We start from the raw sequence: 21,056 nt of genomic DNA, 5'->3' as shown, positions 1-21,056 counted from the left end.
CAACCAGTTTATGCCCAAATGTATTACTGAGGTTGCTTGCAAACCAGGACCCAGATTTTGGGCACATGGACACTTTTTCAATTCTGAACAATTACATGAACAAGCTCATTTTAAAGTTGAACAGACAGGCTGACAGCAGAAAATCTTGAGACATTAAGCAAGGGAACTCCTGAAATTTGTAAGCACATTCATTTTAAGAATATGAGGGTGTGCCTGCACACATTTTTGGCAGCTGTGGGCATGTGGCTAGGTGAAAGTATGCAGACCAACCATGAATGGGAAAGAGTTGATAATTTAGGGCAGAGCACAGTGTGTTCAATTCAGCATGCAGAGGAAAGGATAATATGATATTGTGCCAACTGTGTCCATGTGCTCTGATAGATCTAGTATATTAATGAACTGGAAAAGTTATCTCCTCTGTTTGTGTAAGCATGCCACTGATATTCCTCACCCCACGATACATTCCAACTACTTACGTTTCATGCTCCCTGGAAAACAAAATTTCAGACTGCCTGGAAGGTTTTGCTACTTTATGACATTATTGCCAGCATTTCATTAAAACCATATTTAGTTGAATGGCTTCAGAAGAATTTTATATTCAAAAATGGACCCTGGACTAAATCTTAGTATGTTGATATCTTTTGACAAATAATAGGTAACTTGAAAGAGAACTAAAGTTCTTTAAAGGTAACATCACTGACTTAATACTTACCTACATAACAAACTAAAAATAACACAAAAATGATTGCATGTTTGGCTTATATAGTGCCATAGAGACATGATTTAAAGGCTCAAGAGGAAAACTCTCAAAGACAGCATGAAATGTGATTCCTCCTGCTGTCACAGAGCCAAACATTGGTGGTAAGAAGTTTGGCCTCAGCGAGATCATTGTATATATATGATGGTCATTGCTCAACAATACCAATAATTTGTATTCTTAAATCAGTTTTGTGGCTGTTTGTTAGTTCCTAGGCACCCTAAAAAATGAAGTGTTATAGAACCCAAAAAGGAAATTTATTTACAGTCAATCAATTGGTGAAAAGTAATCCATCAAACTATGTGGCTGATACAGTGTACAGTCTTATCCACAGGTTGATGGAGGAATATTATTGCAAGAATGTGCCAGAGTAAATCCTGAATGAGACTCCGTTAATCCAGCAGTATCAGTGTTCTGAATGTGGCTCTTTGGGAAATAAAGAAGAAATGATTTTGAAGTTATTTTAACTACAACTTAACTATACGAACATTCAAAGTTCCCTAATCTTGACAAATAGTAAGGAAGATTAGAATAGTAATAGGGCCTATTTTGTCAAATGGGCCTAGTCAGTCAAGTCAGGAAAAAAATGCTACAGATATTGATAAGCTGTAGCTGACATACACTAAGGTTAATTGAATTCAGCGTTTTCAATTTATATAGAGTACAAAAAGTTCTTTAATGAAAAAGTATGTAATGTCTAAAAATTAAATATGCTTCGTGCAATTTTATTTACAAGATGCACTTGTCCAGAAGTTCCTTTCTAATGGACAATTTTAATATAAATATAGCTTTGTGCCAGCCTAAATTCTTATATAGTTCAAAGATGTGAGGTCTAGATTAATGATATTTAGAACTATTGAAATATCACCAAACAAAGTCCAAGCTTATTGCAATAATTATGGATATTTTTGTAAGAGAAATAGATGTCATAAAACTCACATCACTAGTATGCACGTAAACAGGCACTACAATGTGGAGACACCCATAATTAATCTAGGTTTTGGGATTCTTTTTCAAAGTTGAATCTAATTCTGTCTTTCTAAAACTTTTTATGCCATACTTTGATGTGTGGAAATCTAACTATGAATGATTAGTTTACATCTTCCTTCTATGGAAGTTCATGGTAATTTGCAACAGGCACGATGCTTCCACATTCTGCATCGGTAGACATGCTGTGTATCAGACACGCAACAATGTTGTGTAGCATGGCTGCCTTTTGTCCTTGAATCTCCACCCACTTTGAATTTCTTTTAAGGATTTACCTTCTTACTCCTCTTCTTCCCCTTCTTCCCCCCCCCCATCCTTACCTCTTCCCCTCTCCTATGGCTTTTCATCTTGCTCTCCTCCCTCCCCTCCCTTCTCCTCTTTCTCTCTCTCTAATTGTATGTATAAACATATATAACATATATATGTTTTACATAAGAAGATTCAAATACTGTATACATATGTTTTATGGTAGAAGTATTTTGCACTGTTGAATATCAGAAAATAAAATAAATAAAAATCATATTTCCACCAACCCTAGATCACCATTTTAAACTCTAATGCATATCTAATGCATATCCTTTTCAATCTTAGGTCTCCATATAACATATATAATATACATACATAGTTTCTCATATACACATACAGTTTTACATATAGGTATACCTATTTTGTATGTTATGTGTGTGAATACATACATATATAAACACATGCATATCTGCGTGTGTGTATTTATGTGTTTTGTTGTTTTATAACCTGCTTTTTCTAGTTAGCCATCTCCACTTTACAATTTCAGTGAAGTTTTATCTCATATAATACCTAAAGCTTATTTAAATTTCTCCAGTTGATTTAAGAATGACCACTGCTGCTGCTTTGTCTAAACAGTATGCAATTAACAACCTGGTGCTTATGCCTCCCAGATGTCTTCTTTCGTCTAGTATGGTCACTTCTTATCATGATGTTGACTTGTTGAAAAAACAGGGCCAGTTGTCCTGCAGAATGAGTTTCCTGCTATTGAATGTGTTGTTTAACAATCATGGGAAGACCTACTTTATGGAATGTTCTAGATGGGACACACTTTAATTTTCTATTCACAGTTTGAAAGTGAAATATCCACCTATAAGTAATTTCTTCTTCCTATCTAGAAGCTTTTACAATATTTTTCTTATCCATCAGGATATACCTAGATGTATTTCTTTTTCATGAAAACTGATTGAGTCTCAGCATGCAGATTCACCTCTTTTCTCAGCCCAAAAATATTATTTTTCACGTATCCTATTTTTTCTTCCCAAATACCAGCTATTGGCTTGCAAGGTCCTCCACAACCTTTTCACTTTTCCCCACATGACTTCTTCTTCTTTCCTTTTTATACATTAGGATATTTATAGCTCTTGATCTGGTCATTCAGTAGTCAAACTCCTTTATTTATTGACCACTGATCTTCTTAGTTTGAAAATAATGATTTGAATCCCTAGAAAATCCTTTTTCTTTTTTGTACTGTGTTTAAATCTTCTTAAGTACTCATGATTAATTTTTATTCAATTGATCATCTCTCTCATGCAGCAATTCTATCTCACAGTGTGTAGTTTGATCCATTTCTTTTAGGCTGCAGGGGCTCCATGAATGGAACATTATATCCTTGCCAGCACATTGGAGTTTGGGTCAGTTGTTGAAATACCAGTGAGACTGGTGTGACCCCTGTTGTGATGATCTGATATGTAAACCTATGGGCTACAGGTAAAATATTAATGCACTTCTAGCACACTTATGGTGCTCCTGGAAGAAATCTCTTTATTCTCTGTCTTACTACAGTTTCTTAACTGAGTGAAAGTAAGGAAGATTTTTCATTTGAAGTTTTGGAAACTAGAACACAGATCATAAAGAGAAAAGGCCCATAGTCCAAGAATTCAATACACAGCCAAGATTCATTCACTTGTCAGGGTGAAAGACATGATCTCAGGGATAGGCAAGAACTCAGATCGAATGTTACCCAAACTCCCTGTCTTAAGAACATACATGAGAAAAGACTATAACAAAACAACAGATTTACCCAAGCAGGGACCTCAGCCTGGACCAAAATAAAGAGACCACGACCTGGACCAAAATGTGGTTGAGTTAGCGTGGCCTAGGAATTATACACATAAACTCTGAGTGGTTCACTCTAATTTAGTCCTTAACTATGCCACTCATTTGTTGTGTAACATTGGCAAATATTTAACATCTCTTTGTTTCATTTTTTTCCTTTGTACTGTGGGGAGTGGGAATAATGGTAGGACTTATCCCACAACACTGTTGCAAAGAAAAAGTGAGTTAATAAATGAAAAATATTTAGAAGAGAATCTGGCACATAATATGTACTCAGCAAAAGTTATCACATTAGTATTCTACATATCAGTTTAAGAAAACACTGTTTAAGAATACATAAGTGCTGGATAAGGCCTCTTAAAACAGAAGAGACATTTCAGAAGGGAAATTTTGGTATGATAATCCCTAAACTATCTCAGCAAACCATTGGTATGTGGGGAAAGAAAGGCAAGATAATAGTAATCCAAAATATGGGGGATTGTGTAAGGAGGGAAGAATGTGGGGAACATGAATGTATTCCAAGTTTTTTTTGTATTGGAGAGGTGGAAAAGCAGGTAGGATAAGAAAATTATGGTGGGGAAACAAGAATGTAGTTAGTATCTTGTTTTTAAAGCAATCATAGTGACATATGCCTCTGATTAAGAGAGGAGGGAAAGAGATGGTAACCATTAAGGGAACGGAAAAATACACCAGAACCTTTAAATTAACATGGAGGAAGTAGGAATGAGCAGCAATTCCATCAAACTAACAAAACCAAGGGGAAGAAAAATAGGAAAATAACTAAGTAAGCTAACTATGTCACTCATTTATTGTGTAACATTGGCAAATATTTAACATCTCTTTGTTTTGTTTCTTCATTTGTAATATGGGGAGTGGGAATAATGGTAGGATTTATTCCACAACACAGTTGCAAAGAAAAAGTGAGTTAATAAATGAAAAACATTTAGAAGAGAATCTGGCACATAATATAGGCTCAGTAAAAGTTATCACAGTATTACTCTACCTATCAGTTTAAGAAAACACTGTAGTAGTAAACACAGTAAGTAGTAAACAATGGAGTAAGGTGGAAGGAACAAAATCAAGGACAGTAGGCCCTCTGCTAAATGTAAATGGACTGAATTCACCTACTAAAAGTCAGAAATTGGTACTTTGGGTTAAAAAAAAAATTTAGATGTGAGTTTACAAGTGTATGTATGTTCTTTCCTTCCTTCCTTCCTCCCTCCTTCTTTCCTCCCTCCTTCCTTTCTTCCCACCCTCCTTCCTTCCTTCCTTCCTTCCTTGTTTCCCTCCCTCCCTCCCTCCCTCCCTCCTTCCTTCCTTCCTTCCTTCCGTCCTTCCTTCCTTCCTTCCTTTCTTCCTTCCTTCTTTCTTTCTTCTATTAAACGGATTGGGCAACACAGGGAATGTGAACTAAGAGAAAATGGGAATAATGGTACTAATATTATATAAGATGAAATTAAAGTTAAAAACAGAATAAAGAGACATATTGTGTAATGAGAGGTATCTAAGTTGATGAAGATTTGCCATAAAATGACATCACAGTGACAACACAATGACAAAATACGCAAAGCAAAAACTACTAAAAGTGAAAGGAAAGCCTTATACAAGCACATTCATAGTGAAAGATTCTTTTTACTGTGTCCTTCTCAGAAATAGATCAATTTACTAGGGAGAAAAATAAGCATTTCGTCAGCATACTTGAGGAGTTTGATGTATAGACCTTACACTCTTCAAGTATAGAAGGTAATTTTTTCGAGTATCTAAGCACAAAGCAATTGATCAGATATTTAGCCACAAAGAAATTTGCACTAAATTAAAAAAAGAGAGTCTTTTAAGGATGCATACACGTTAAAATCAGAATTAAATCATGAAATGGGATCTCATCAAAAACTTAAAATACTTATCAAGTAAGAAATAGTACTAGATAACATTTGGATCAAAAAAGGAAATGAAAAGGAAAAATTTTTCTAGACATCAGTGGGAAGAATACTTTTTTCAAGTTTCACAGAATCTAACAACTAGCAGGTCAGAAAACAATATAATATTTGATATTACAACCATTAAAAAGTAAAAATAAAACAACTAGCTACTTACTTTTATGATTTCAAAAAGAAACAACAGAATAAACCAAAAAAATTTGGGAAATAAGAATTAACTGATATAAGACTTGAACTTAATGAAATAGAAAACAAAAATCATCAAAAAGATAAATTAGTCCCAAAGCAGTTTATTTAAAAGAGAATTACATATTTCTATTAAGCTTCACTTGAGGATCTGATAAGATCAGACTCCAGCAAAACAAAAACAAAAGCAAAAACAAAAACAAAAACAAATCATTCCCTAAAATTAAGATAATTTCAGGATGGCTCGAAAGATACCGCTTGCTAAAATAAGAGCATAGGATATGGAAGACAAACAGAGTGGCACAGTATTTTCAGGTAGTGACAGCAGATTTGTCATTACCACTTGCTCATGAAGGAACAGGGAGAGGAAGCTATAATCTGAACTTGGTAGGAGACAATTGAGCAGAAAAGTCACCTTGTGTGGCTTTCAGTGGAGTCAAAACCAGACAGGCATGGCTTTGTGGAGAGCGAGGCATGAGACTCTATACTAAACCCAAGCTTCATTCTACTCTTTCCTTCATATCTTCTGCTGGAATTCCCCCTTGGGAAATCTTCTGCTGGAATTCCCCCTTGGGAAACCTAACTGGAGGCCCGGTAGCCCTGTGATTCACTGGCATATATGGTACAGGTTCACCTCCTGGAGCATAGGGCATGGTGAGAATGGCGGAGCTCATCCAGAGGGACAAACAGGTATCCAGCACATTATCAGATTCGGAGGATGAGTCCTCAGTCTTGAGCAGTACCTTTTACACATTATATGCTGGGAAATTGTAGATTGTCACTTTAAAATCTGAGACATACATTAAAGATAGGAGCCAGTAAACTGTTGATACAAATTATAATATTGATGGGTTTACTTTGTGAAAAACAGAAATAATCAAAAAATTATTTTATGATTTTGTTTCATCATCAAGTTGAGAAAGCTTTTAAAGTACAATTACTATTTGTTATTGTCAAGAGTGTCACTTGCTTAACACTTTGGAATAATATAGAGGTTTCTATAAAAATTCTAAGGGCATATTTAACAATTTTAAAGAGTATTAATAATCCATTGGTAAGTGATATATATATATATAAATGCTATATATGCTATATATATATATATATATATATATATATATATATATATATATATATGTTACTCAAGGGAACTGAGGTTGTTAGACTGTTACTCTGATCAAAGAGAAACCTTCCCTATCTGGTGGGGAAATACAGAATACAGCAGCTTTAATGGTGACTTCTATTTTACTAGTCAACTCACAGTATTACCTTTGGCTACCATGTAGTTTTACAGTTAAATTGATGTGGCGTTGAAGAAACTCAAATGTGAAGCACCAATCATTAATCCAACCAAAATACTGACAATTCAGGCTGCTATAGACATGCCTGAAATGTTAAATGGCTTCTTTACTTTTGCCAAAGAAATTCAATTTTTATCAACTGCTGCAGGAGAGGGGGCCTTTGTGCAGAATTAAATGTAAGAAAAAGAACAAATATGATAATCATCTTATCTTCCTAGTTCATATTCACATATACATTCCATGCATTCTTCTTTTTTGATTCCATCATGCCACATAGTACCACATGATTAACCCTCAAAAAGCTGTAATTTCTAAGATTAGTTGATTGGGGGCACCACAGTACTATTTAAATCTCCATATGCCAATAATAACACATGACACTTCAAGATACGGAGGAGGCTGGGGTCTGTCCTATTTCTTTGATTTTCTGGCCTCTCTCCTTTGTATAATTCTTTGAAATATTTAAGACTTACACTAGTAGCTTTGGTGGTAACTTTATCTATGATGTCAAGTAATAGAATAATAAAAAATATGAGAGGAAAAAAATCCCAGGGATAATCTAGTACAAGCTCTAATTTTAAAGATGAGAAAAATGAGATCTAGAGACTTATTAATTGGGTACAGGACACAGTCATTAGTGGCCAGAATGCTAGAGGTTAGTTCAAAGTCTTAGAACACTGGGCACAAAACAAAACTAGAAACCTATCCCTTGGTGTCTAATAAATAACTTTCTTCATTGTTCCCTAATGACTCTTAAATGAAAAGCATAATTTGCAGAAAGCTTTTATACGTATCCCCAAATAATATCTCTAAAAAGCATTTAAATAAAAATTAAAAGAGATAAACAGGGCAAGGTTATGTTATTAAAATTTATATGTATTCTTACTCTAATGTATAAGGTAGATGGGCATAATCATATGTCAGAAAAACTGACATAAGTTATAATTTTTGTTATAACTTCAAATAAGGGTGCTTATTTAGTGCCAAAATCTTCTACTGTTTTAACAATGGTAGATAATATATTTCTGTAAAGATTGTCTTATAGCTATTCAGAGTAAGATGAAAATCTTATTTTAAATACACTTTCATTTGGGAAAGAATAATTAAATATTTTTGCTTTTAATAAAAAAATGGTTAGATTCATGGAATCCCAGAATTGGAAGGGCGTGGAGAGATTTCTAGTCTCAATGCCTACCCAAAATAGGAATCCCTTTCTGCAGTGTCTCTGAGAAGCAGTCCTGTGGTCACTGCTTGCATATTTCCAGTAATAAGAAACACACTATTTGTGAAAAACGTTTTTACCAAGATGTCATAAAATTCTTCCATATTGAGCGTAAGTTGGCCACCCTGTCCTTTACAACTTTAGCTCAATATAAGTTCTTCCCTCTAAAGCAAAGGAAAGTGTCTTCTTTTTTTGATAGTCATTGCACAAACATTTAGAGATTGTCATTTATTCTAAGTGTTCTCTTCTGATGCACTAGCAACTTAAAGTTTCTTTAGTTGTTCCATATAAAGTACAACTTTGAGATTTCTGGCCATTTTATTAGTTCCTCTGAATATAGCAATTTGCCAATGTATCCCTAGAAATTAACCTTTCCATAATGATTGTGGGTTCCCAACACTTTCCTGTATATTCCAAGTGCTGCTTAGCAGCTCAACTCAAGTTGGCCTATCATGTTCCTGGATCAGGGCATTAAACTTCCAGTATACTCTTGGCTCATGTTTAACTTGGAGTCAATAAAATATCCCAGATCTTTTGGACATGAACCTTAGTGAAATCATCTCCCTGGTCCCCTCCTAGTGAAATTTAGGTGATAAAATGTAAATGCAGAGCTTTATGTTTTTCCCTGCTAAATTTTTTCATGGTTTGTTCCCACCATCCTAGCATTTGAGCTGGCACAGACAAGTGACAAAGTTTGGTGAGAAATCTAGGGCATAGCCCAAGTAAAGATAGTATGGTATCTACCAGGATGGAACCATTAGGATGGTTATCTAGTGAAAATTCTGGATCCCAGAGAATGAACTTGAGTGGGAAGACCTCCTAGCCTTTAAGGGACCGGCTGATAGAGATAAACAGGTTTCAAAAGGAGAGTCAGGCAGAGAAGGACAAGTGAAAATCTTCCTAAGACACTATTATTTGCAATTTTATACAAAGCTGGCTAGGAATAGGAAACTTTTTTGATATATTAATATTTTATTATATAGACTCAATCATTTATGCAAAAAATGCCATAGGGATAAGTTAGAAGTGAATTAGTAGTCAAAGAATTTCTGTTACTCTTTTTAAAAAAAATTAATGTTTTTTACTTTTGAGAGAGAGAGAGAGAGACAGACAGACAGAGACAGAGACAAAGACAGAGACAGAGTGTGAGCGGGCGAGGGACAGAGAGAGGAGGGCACAGAATCCGAAGCAGGCTCCAGGCTCTGAGCTGTCAGCACAGAGCCTGATGCGGGGCTCAAACTCACAAGCCATGAGATCATGACCTGAGCCAAATTTGGATGCTTAACTGACTGAGCCACCTAGTTGCCCCTCTGTTATTCTTATTTTTTTTTTTTAGAGTAAGGTTTTTCAATGTCAGCATTATTGACATTTTGAGCCCAGTAATTCTTTGTTCAGGAAAGTTGTCTATTCAATTATATAATGTTTAACAGCATCCCTGGCCTCCACCTACTAGATGTCAGTAGCATCTCCTACCCCAGTTGGGACAATTAAAATATATCAGAGGCTGCTAAGTGTCCTCTGGATAAAACTGACCCTGGTTTAGAACAATTCGTCTAATTCAGGGCATAATTAAACTACACATATCATAGTAAAGACAGATTCTTTTAAATTTGGTGTTAAATAGCCAATAGCAAATATTAATTGTAGGGAGCAAGACCATTATTGCTATAATGTGTTCTATGCTCTTTTTTGTGCATGGTCTATATATTAATCCATTGTCTTTGTGCTATTAAAAAGACCTCCTGGGTACCTCAGGGGTATTAAATATTCAAAATACTATTCGTTAAGTAAATATTTACTGGGCTGATAATATGTTCCAGGTGAATTATACACATTGGGGTTGCAGCAATAAACGAGACAGATAAAAACCCCTGCATTACTGTGTGTGTGTATGTGTGTCTATTTGTGGTTTGTGTGTATGTGTGCCTACAGACACAGATATGTGCAAATGTGAAGATGAGAAAACAATGAAAAATCTCAAATATTTATATATATAAACATAATATTAAAGGAGAGAGATAAAAAGAGAGAGGGAGGCAAATCATAAGAGACTCTTAAATACAAAAAACAAACTGAACGTTGCTGGTGCTGGAGGGGTATTGGGTGGGGATGGGCTAAATAGGTGATTAGGAGGGGGGGGAATTGTTGGAGTGAAATAGTCAGAGAAAGACAAATACCATATGATTTCAGTCGTATGTGCAATTTTATTTTATTTATTTATTTTTATTTTTAAAAATAGTTTATGTGCAATTTTAGAAGCAAAACAGATGGACATAAGGGAAGGAGGAAAAAGAGAGGGAGGCAAACCATAAAAGAGACCCTTAAGGATAGAGAACATACTGAGTGTTGATGGAGGGATGTGGGCAGGGGACGGGCTAAGTGGCTGATGGGGATTGAAGAAGGCACTTATTGTGTTGGGCACTGGTGTTATTTGTAAGTGATAAATAACTAAATCCTATTCCTGAAACCAATATTAGACTATATGTTAACTAACTAGAATTAAAATAAAAATTTGAAAAAATAAAGCTTTTGACGTACTCTGAAAAGAAAGTATACAGTGTTATGAAGCCATGAGGTGCTATGAAGGGAACTCAATAAGGTAAGGCATAGTATGAAGCACCCTTGTGTGCCGCTGTCTTCTGTACAGTCTTCTGTGTGTTTGAGGAGAGGACATTTGAGCAGAGTACTGAATGGGAAGAAAGAAGGAATCATAAAAGTTCCGGGGAAAGAATATTTTAGCCAGATTACTGTCATGGGCTGAATTGCATCCTTTTCAAATTCATATATTGAGGTCCTAACACCTAGTACCTCAGAATGTGTCGGTCTTTGTAGATAAAATCTTTAAAGATGGGCTTTAGGTAAAATGAGGTCATATGGGCCTCTAATCTAATGCGACTCATTTCTTTAGAAGAAGGGATTTGGATACAGACACAGAAAGAGTGGCCATATGAGGATATAGTGAAAGGAAGTGTCTATAACCCAAAGGGAGAAGCCTCAGAAGAAACCAAACCGGCTGGTGCCTTGATCCTGACCTTCCAGCCTTAAGAACTATGAGAAAATAAATTTCTATTGTTTAAGCCATCCAGACTGTGGTATTTTGTTATGGCGGTGGCCTTAGCAAACTAATACAAGCATGTCGACTGGAAAGAGCTTAAAAGGTTTGGTGACCATCAGGAAGGTCAGAATGAAAGAAAGGGATAGTGGTAGGTGGGACTGGAAAGAAAGACAGGAGGTGGTAAGGAGGCTGGACTTTGTCCTCAGCAAATGTGAACAGGCTGTTGAGCAGAAGATTGACATGAAATTAAATTTACATTTCAAGAAGAGCCATCGGACTGGGGCGAGCTAGCACAGAAGCAGGAGCGTGGGTAGCAGGCACGTGCAGTAGCCCACGTGAGAGGTCAGCGTGGCTTGGCCCCGCCTGCTGGTGAGGGCATAGGTGAGGGAGGCTTGGACTCAGAGTGTGTTCTCAGAGGAAAGCCAACAGATTCTGCCAACGAGCTGGAAGTACTGTGCGAAGGAGAGAGACGCTAATGTGAACCTGTATTTTGCACGTAAGTAAAAGGGCTAATGATAGTTCTATTTTCTGAGGTGGGAAAACCTGGAGGAAGAATTAACCTAACCTTAGAATGTAGGCTATGTTTTGTAAGTGCACCATGAAATATGTTTCCATTATTTAAAAAATTGTAAGTGCAAGATTTGTGGGAAATGCAAAAAATATAGGAATATATCAACCCCTTTCGTAATCTCACTCTTCAGAGTTGAGCATTTTACCACTTAATTGTGCATATTTCTAAATTTTTTCCCTACATATGTTTACTCTCTTTCTTCCAATTTCTTTCTCTCCCTTTCTCCTGTCACACAGTCACACTCACAACACACAGGCATGCACACACTTCTTAGAAACTGATTGTTATCATAAGAAAAGTGATACCACAATTCTCAAAAGATATAGAATTCAATGGCACATACATTTAGTTCCCTTTTCTTTTTTTTTTCTTTTTTTTTTTTTAGCTTTAAGGAAGCTTGTTAGAATTGTATGTAGAAGGTCAGACAGTGGGTGGTAAAACCACCACTTTGCGGAAAAAACAGTGGCATTCTCAAATGGCAGTGACTGTTGTTATTCTGGGCTCCACATTCTGGATCTTTGTTTTCAACTGGATTTGGTTTTTATTAAGGTGAATTTTGTTCAATATATTCAAGTGCTATTTGTAATTTTACAGGCAGATCATTTTTGGGGCCTGATGAGAAATTATAAATACCAACCAAAGAATTCCTTAACTACCTATTTGGCTAATTGTTACTATTTTAAACAGTCTAGGTCTTTTTATGTAGTACTCTATTTCTTCTGACATTTTTATATGATTAAACCAAATGTGAACAAGGCAATTCAAGAAATCAAATTTACTTGCTTAATTCATCAAGTCTCCAGATGGGAAAAACAGAAATGAAATGGATTCCATATAAAACATGCAAAGGAAGGGACAAAATAAAGTAAAAATTTTCATCTGAAATACTTTAACAGATTAATGTTTTTAACCTGTAGAGGTATGATAAAATAAGGTAAAGTAAAAAACTATGTGTGTGGTTACATTATTATGTATCATAGCAAAACATTGTAATATGTTGCGTATGATTCTGAAACAGAGATTCTCAATCATAAACCAACTGATTCTTAATAGCCCATCTTGTTCTGTTGTATCTGGTCCTTCTCAATCCCCATACAATAAGAACTATATTCTAGAACAAATGATGCTTTTAAAGAGAAAGATCCAATTCAGAGGACCAAATATAGCCCTGGGGGAAGAAAATAGACAACCTGTATGAGGTCTTTGGAAAGAGAAATGATGTCTCTGCCAGTCACTGTGATAAGCTTTTAATGTTGGCATCTAAGTGAGTCCTTGCCTTAACCCTAATGAGTGTTATTATTCCATTTTGTAGATGAGCACACAGACCCAGAGAGGTTAAGTGACCTGCCCAAATTCTACTATCCAGTAACTTGTAGAACGGGATGGAGTGTACACTGTTGACTTCAAGGGCTAGGTTCTCTCTTCCATGATCCAACGCCCTCTGCTCTGCACTGGAAGGCTGCACTGGTGTTTACTAGAACATTCATCAGTGGCAATTTTCATCAGGGTATGTCACCTGGCTTTATAGTTCTTTTATATTAAAAATGTTTAATAATTGTACCTATTTCCTTAACTACATACATAGTCAGACTCATTGTGTTTAATCATCTTTATATCTCCAGGTTATAACACTGCACTTTACACAGAATGGATATGAAATAGGCATTCTCTGAAGAGATAACAAAGATTGATCTTCTAGGATCTCAAAAAGAGAAATTATCTATCATAGTAAAAGCCTATTTTTATTTAAAACCATGTTACATATACATTATACATCTTAGTATAATATACACAATGAAAATAAAGCAGAAAGAACAACATGAAAATTTTATTTAGAAATGTAAAGTTGCGGCATCTGGGTGGCTTAGTCAGTTAAGCTTCCTATTCTTGATTTCGGCTTAGGTATTTATCTCATTGTTTGTGGGATCAAACCCCGTGTTGGGCTCCGCACTGCTAGCCCATAACCTCCCTGGGATCCTCTTTCTCCTTGTCCCTCTGCTTCTTCCCCCTTTCGCTTTCTCAAAATAAATGAATAAACATTTTAGAAAAAAATATGTAAAGGTGGCATCAATAGTTTCCAAACTGTATAGACAAAAGATAAAATTCTTTCTTGAGAATTAAATAATTTCCTTTTTTGGGTTAATCTTTACAGTGTTGAAAAAAGTTAATTTTTTTTTAAAGTTTATTTATTTATGTTGAGAGAGGGAGAGTACACTTGAAGGAGCACAAGTGACGGAGGGGCAAGGAGAGAGGAGAGAGAAGATTTCATGCAGGCTCCACTCTGTCAGTGCAGAGCCCAACATGAGACTCAATTATCGACCGTGAGATCATGACCTGAGCCAAAATCAAGAGTCTTACATTTAACCAACTGAGCCACGCAGTTGCCCCGAAAATTTTGTTATTTTAAATTATTTCTCAGTGGTAGTACAATCCATTACTCTTTATTGAGCTATTAACATTTTGTTTTGTAGATAATTACCAAATGAGATAGTTATGGCTACACATATATTTCTCTGTCCAAATGTTTAATTGGCAAGTATAATAGATTTGAAAGTTTCCTCATTTTTTAAATATTTCACTGATACAGCTTATCTAGGACACAGTTGCAGGTATTTAGGTAAGCTAATTGGAATAAAAGATGGCCAAATTCCTAATTTTGTGGTGTTATATTAAGCAACTGAATGGTTTCTCGACTATATATTACTTCTGAATCTTAAGTTTTTGTGGTATTGTAAATAATTTATATGCATTCTATATTTCTCACAAATAATTTTGTTCTGGCTATAGGAAGATTTCTTCTACAAACAGGTTAGGTGTCAAATATGAGTGTGATTTGTTTCTTGACTTTCAAAACTGGAAAAAGTAAGTATAACATTTTTAAGATAATGACATAATAAATGTTTGTCTTTTAGAATTCCCAGTTCCAAGTAATTACTGATTTCTTTATAAGATCTTCATTTGGTGGATTCAGGTCACAATTGTTTCCTATTGTGGAAAAAGGATAACTTGCCATTAAAACTGAGATGAGCAGTTTTCTTCCTGGAAAAGGAAGGGTCAGACGCAGACAAAGTTCTACTGGGAAAGGAAGAGAAAGTAGAAAACCAACTGCTTCTCCCAGAGGATTATGGGAATGGGAAGATAGAAATAAAATACAAAATAAAGTTTCAGACTATGGGCCCAAATCTTAGGGAACAAAGTACGTTGTTTAGTTTAAGAGAAAAATCCTAAAGTAGAGGAACATTAAGTTATACCCCTTTGGAGCCCTAGAAAAAGACTACCCTGGTGTGTACTCTCAAACAACATGGTGGTAGGGATGGAGATAGTAGTGGTGCACATTAGAGTAGCCGTAGAAGAAGATATTTGCACAAACAAGCCTGTCTTAGAGTTCTCCAGCTGAATTTGGACTCAAAAAAGAGTCCAATAATTCTGACATACTTTTTGGGGGAAATAGAATATTTCTTAAGAGTTTGATTGATGAACCTGCCAGAGGGGCTTATCATAAGAGAGGCAAAAGATGTTTCCCGAGGCCTAGAGAAAGGCAGGCTTATTGAGGTAGAGCCTCCAAAGAAGTTATAGTCAGACCAAAGAGAGCCCCAGAGCAAGTGGAAGCTAAAGTAGGATTGTGTCATCAAGATGTGCAAACAGGAGAACACCAGCTGTCTGGAGGCCAGCAAGGTGCCCAGTGACCAGACTGACTAGAGAACAGGGTGGAGAGCAAATATTTTGAATGACAGAGACCAGGAAAAAGACATTGATGCATTCAGATTGTTGTCCCTCCTTCACAGTGAAGTCCTGTAAACCTTCAATCTCTCTTGCTTTAACCCAGATCCCTCTTGAAGGTGAACCTGGGGAGAGTGGGAAAATTTGAATGACTAAGTAGTGATTAGTAACAGAAAACACTCTCTTGTATTAGAAGATTTTGAGGTGCCACTAATAGGCAAGGTTAAGCTCTCACTCTTTTCCACTTTGAGACAAAAACTTGTGAGGAAGGGTAGGTACATTTTCTTTGCTCATTTGTAAATCTATGCGGTCCTGCAATTTTCTTGACAACTTTTTTCAGTCATCTTTTAAAAAGTCAACTATTTTCCTAGATTGACACACCATTGAGGCATGGAGCTCCCATCTTCTAATGTTGTAGGAAGCTTCTTAGAAGCCACAGTATTGGCTCAGGCTGCTTTGCCATACCCTGTCTTCTTGCGAAGGCTTTAAAGGGTCTTGGGCCTCCTGAATTATTTGTGGGTAGTAATAATTTGTGGGGAGGAGCACTTTCATCCACCTCGGGCTTTAAGTTTTCCCTTTCAGTCTTTAAGAAACATTGATGCTGATTCTCTACGTATGCCACAATGTCTTTGTATTGGGTCAATCAGACTTCTTTGTTTTTGGTTAGTTGGTTGATTTGTTAACTTATTAAACAAATATATACAGCAGAGGTGCCAGGCACAGTGGATGAAACTGAAACATCAGACATGGTCTCTGTCCTTAAGGAATTCGCATTTTGATTATTTGGATGAATATCACTTCAGTGGCACAGCACAACTCCTCCGTGCATACTTTGTTCCTTATTCCTTACAAATATTCCCACTGTCAAACAACTCATCTATATTTTGTCATTTTTTTCCACTTTCTGTTTTTATTTTTCTCTGCTGTTATGTCCCTTGTAATTGTATACCTTTCAACATTCTCACTATATTTGCACTTATAGGACCTTATGAAGTTCCTAATGTTTGGAAAAGAGTTAAAAGTTAATCATGTCTACAGAAAGCACGTTGACTAATAAAACCCACAATGGCTAGAGTCTTAACAACCTGCTGCAACCACTAACACTGTGTGCTGGCATTGAGCTCCATTCACATCCACAGCAATCTCTGAGATGAAAGTTTGTAAGTTAAAAAAAAAACTATTTTTTAGAAAAAAGGTCTAATTAACTGAAGTAAATATAAACAATAAAGTAGTACCTATAAAGGTAAAATTTAATTAAAAATTCTTGCCTTTAAAAACTTATTAAGGAGAGAATTATTTAAAAATAATATTGAAAAATATAAAAAACCTCCGTAATAGAGTTATGTATAAGCTGTTAGGGGACTCTAAATGAAGGAGTGTTTAGTTTTCTATACAGATGAGGTTATGGGGGCCTTGAGAACTAGGCAAGAGCTGGCTGAATAAATAGGAAAACATGAGGCCAGTGTGGAGAACTCCAGGGGGGTGAGGATACCACTATGAGGTACAACATGGGGGAGAGAGAGCAGGCCAAAAGGTAAATTTGGGTCTGATGGTGAGAGAGTCTGTATGTCATGCCAAGGAGATTGTAGGTAATTCTATAAGCAGTGGAAAGTCCTCAGATGCTTTCATACTGACTGTTCATGCTTGGGTTTTGGAGCTGTCTGGCAGCTGATTGAAAGAACGTTTGTCATCAAGAAGAAGTAGAGAGTAGTGGTGTTCACTAGAGTGTATTCTTCATTTCCTTCATGAGACCACTTCTTGTAGCATGATCTTATTGGTTTGTGAGGTTAAATATCAATTAGGAATATTCTACAAACCAAACAAATGCTCCCTGCATTATACACACTACATTTAATTAACTTGATTGGTTTCTTCTTTTTTAAATTTATTTAAAAAATTATTTTATTTTATTTTTGAAAGATAGAGACGGCATGAACAGGGGAGGGTCAGAGAGAGAGAGAGGGAGACAGAATCTGAAATAGGCTCCAGGCTCTGAGCTGTCATGAATCGTGAGATCATGACCTGACCCGAAGTTGGACGCTTAACCGACTGAGCCACCGAGGTGCCCCTTGATTGGTTTCTAATAGTGCTAACTTTCAAATGCTGAAGAAAACCCAATTCTCAGAAACACTACTTCATCCAACTTATATTACAAGCTTACTATTTGCAATCTCAAATACTGAGCTTGTGTTTTGCAGGCATGGTTATTGCAATTTCCTATTGTAGAAAATGTGTTTGGCTCCTAAAATTTCTGATAAGCCTTTATGTTTTAATTATTTTTAAATTTTAACATTTCTGGAGTGAACACTTAGGTTAATTGAACTTGAAATAAAGATAAATTTAACATTATTTCTTGTTACAAAGACTTTAAAAAACATTAGCAAATTTGTAAACTCTGAACATGTGCCAAAACCTTTGTTAAGATCCTTTTAAGAATTTGTTTCAATTTAGAGTCATTTGTAAGAAAATAAAATTTATAGTTTCTCTAAATGTAAAATATAAACTTTTATATAATAGTATAAAGTGAATTTTCAGGATTCCCACTGATTCTGCTGAAGTGAGGGTCTGAGGAAGAATTGGGGTAGTAGACATCAGGAATAAACCTACAGCTCCACTTTGCATGGTGAAGCCTACCGTAAATTCAATGAAAAAGTTCAGCATTAAATGTAAAATATCTAACACTATGAATGCAGATTTTGGTGAAGCACCTTGTCATGGTGTACATGGTGGCCTTACAAAATTTCAAATTTTACATAGTAGAACTGTATTTCAAACTGCTTGACAAAGTTTAGAATTACATACATACACATTTAGAATAACTAAACTATAAATACTTTGTAGAGAAGATGATTTAAAAAATTCTTAAATTGCAATATGTATTTTCTCTGTGCTGCCAATGAACAATCAGACGTTATATATATGAACTTAAACCATTCTAAGTGATTTATGATGGTATTACACTTTTTGTAAATGTATCCTCGAAATGTTGGCTGCATTTTTTTTCCAAATCTTTGTTCAAAGTATTTAATGAGTGGAGTACCAAGATGTCAACTTTCAAAGTATTTTAAGAAACTGCAATTATTGAAAACAATGCCTGTAACAGGAAAATTATGATGCTTCTATCAGAAAATTAAAGGAGAAACTGAAAAAATTAACATGAGCTCTAGTGGATTCAAGATTTAATTTAGACTACTTTGATTTGATCTGCATCCCAGACTACATTGTATTGAAGGATGTTTTTCCAGCTGAGAGACTGAGATGAGAAGCAGTTGTATTTTTCAACCCAGCAAGTCCTGATTCCTCCATCCTTTTATGTTTTTCTTTGAAAGTGATCAGTTTTTGCTTCAGTTTATCTTTTTTTTGCAACATTAACTTACATGCAGATAAGAACAACTATCTGACTTTCAATATTATGCCTAGAGAAAATAAAGAAAATTCAAATGGCACCGACAATTCCATTTAAAATAAAACTTTGGGGTTCTGGTCAAAGGTGGTGACATAGGAGGATACACCATGATAAAGTGGGATTTATTCCAGGGATGCAAAGATAGTTCAACACTCACAGATCAGTCAGTGTGATATACCATTTTAGGAAAAGGACAAAGGAGCATCTGGATGGCTCAGTCAGTTAAGTGTCTGACTCTTGGTTTCAGGTCAGGTCATGATCTCATGATATGTGGGGTGGACCCCCACATCGGGTTCTATGCTGACAGTGCGGAGCCTGCTTGGGATTTTCTTCCTCTCTCTCTCTTCGGCCCCTTCCTTGTTCATTCTCTCTCTCTTTCAAAATAAATAAATGAACTTAAAGAAAAATGATAGACAAAGAAAAATGAAGGACAAAAGTCATATGATCATATGAATAGACATAGAAAAAAACATTTGACAAAATTCAACATCCATTCATGGTAATAATTTTCCAAAAGTGGGAAGAGGGAATGTACCTCATCATAATAAAGCCATACATGACAAGGGCACAGCTAACACACACTTGGTGGTGAAAAACTGAAAGATTTTCCTCTAAGATCAGAAACAAGACAAGGATGCTCACTGTCATTACTTTTTTCCCAAAATAATACTAGAAGTTCTAGTCAGAGCAATTAGGCAAGAAAAAGAGAACTGGAAGGTATCCAAATCAGAAAAGTAGAAGTAACAGTCACCATTTGCAGATGACAAGATTTTATATATAGAAATCCCTAAATACTCTATCACAATATTGTTAGAACTAATGAACAGTAAAGTTATAGGATACAAGATCAATAAACAAAAATCAATTGTGTTTTTATATACTGATATTGAACTACCAGAAAAAAAAATTAAGAAAACATTCCCATTTACAACTGCTTCAACAGACTAAAATACCTAAGAATAAATTTAGTGGAGGGGAAATAGCTGAACACTGAAAGCTATAAGGCATTGATTAAAGAAACTGAAGACACAAATAAATAGAAATATATCCCACACTTATTGACTAGAAGAAGTCATATTATTAAAATATCCATACTACCCAAAGTAATCTATATATTCAGTGCAATCCCTATCAAAATTCCAGCGGTATTTGTCATAGAAATAGAAAAACAATCCTAAAGTTTGTATGGAACCAAAAAAGATTCTGAGTAGACAAAGTAATCTTGAGAAAGCAGAATAAAGCTGAAGGCATCAAACTTCCTAATTTCAAACTATACTACAAGGTAATAGTAACAAAAAACAGAATACTATGGATCAATGGAACAGAATAGAAAGCCCAGCATTAAACCCATGCTTATATGGTCAATTTACCACAAAGTAGTCATGAATATAAAATGGGGAAAAGACAGTCTCTTTAATAAATGGTGTTGGGAACTGAACAATCCCATTCAAAAGAATGAACTTGGATCCCTGTCTGGCACCATACATAAAATTAATTCAAGATGGATTAAAGTTTTGAATGTAAGACCTGAAACCATTAAAATTCTTAAGTCTAGGTGGTTAGATCCTTGGCATCGTCTTGGCAATGATTTTTTTGATTTGTCACCAACAAAAGCAAAACTAAACAAGTGAGATGATATCAAAGTAAAAAACTTCTACACAACAAAGGGAACTATCAACAAAATAAAAAAGCCACCTATGGAATGGGAGGAAATATTGCAAATTATACATGTGATACAGGGTTAACATCCAAAACATATAAACAATTCATACAGTTCAATAGCAAAACAAAACAAAACAAGCAAAAAACACTAATTAGAAAAGAAAATGGGC

Source organism: Suricata suricatta, chromosome 7, assembly GCF_006229205.1.
Source record: "Suricata suricatta isolate VVHF042 chromosome 7, meerkat_22Aug2017_6uvM2_HiC, whole genome shotgun sequence".
NCBI lineage: Eukaryota > Metazoa > Chordata > Mammalia > Carnivora > Herpestidae > Suricata > Suricata suricatta.
This window is presented reverse-complemented; position numbering follows the sequence as displayed.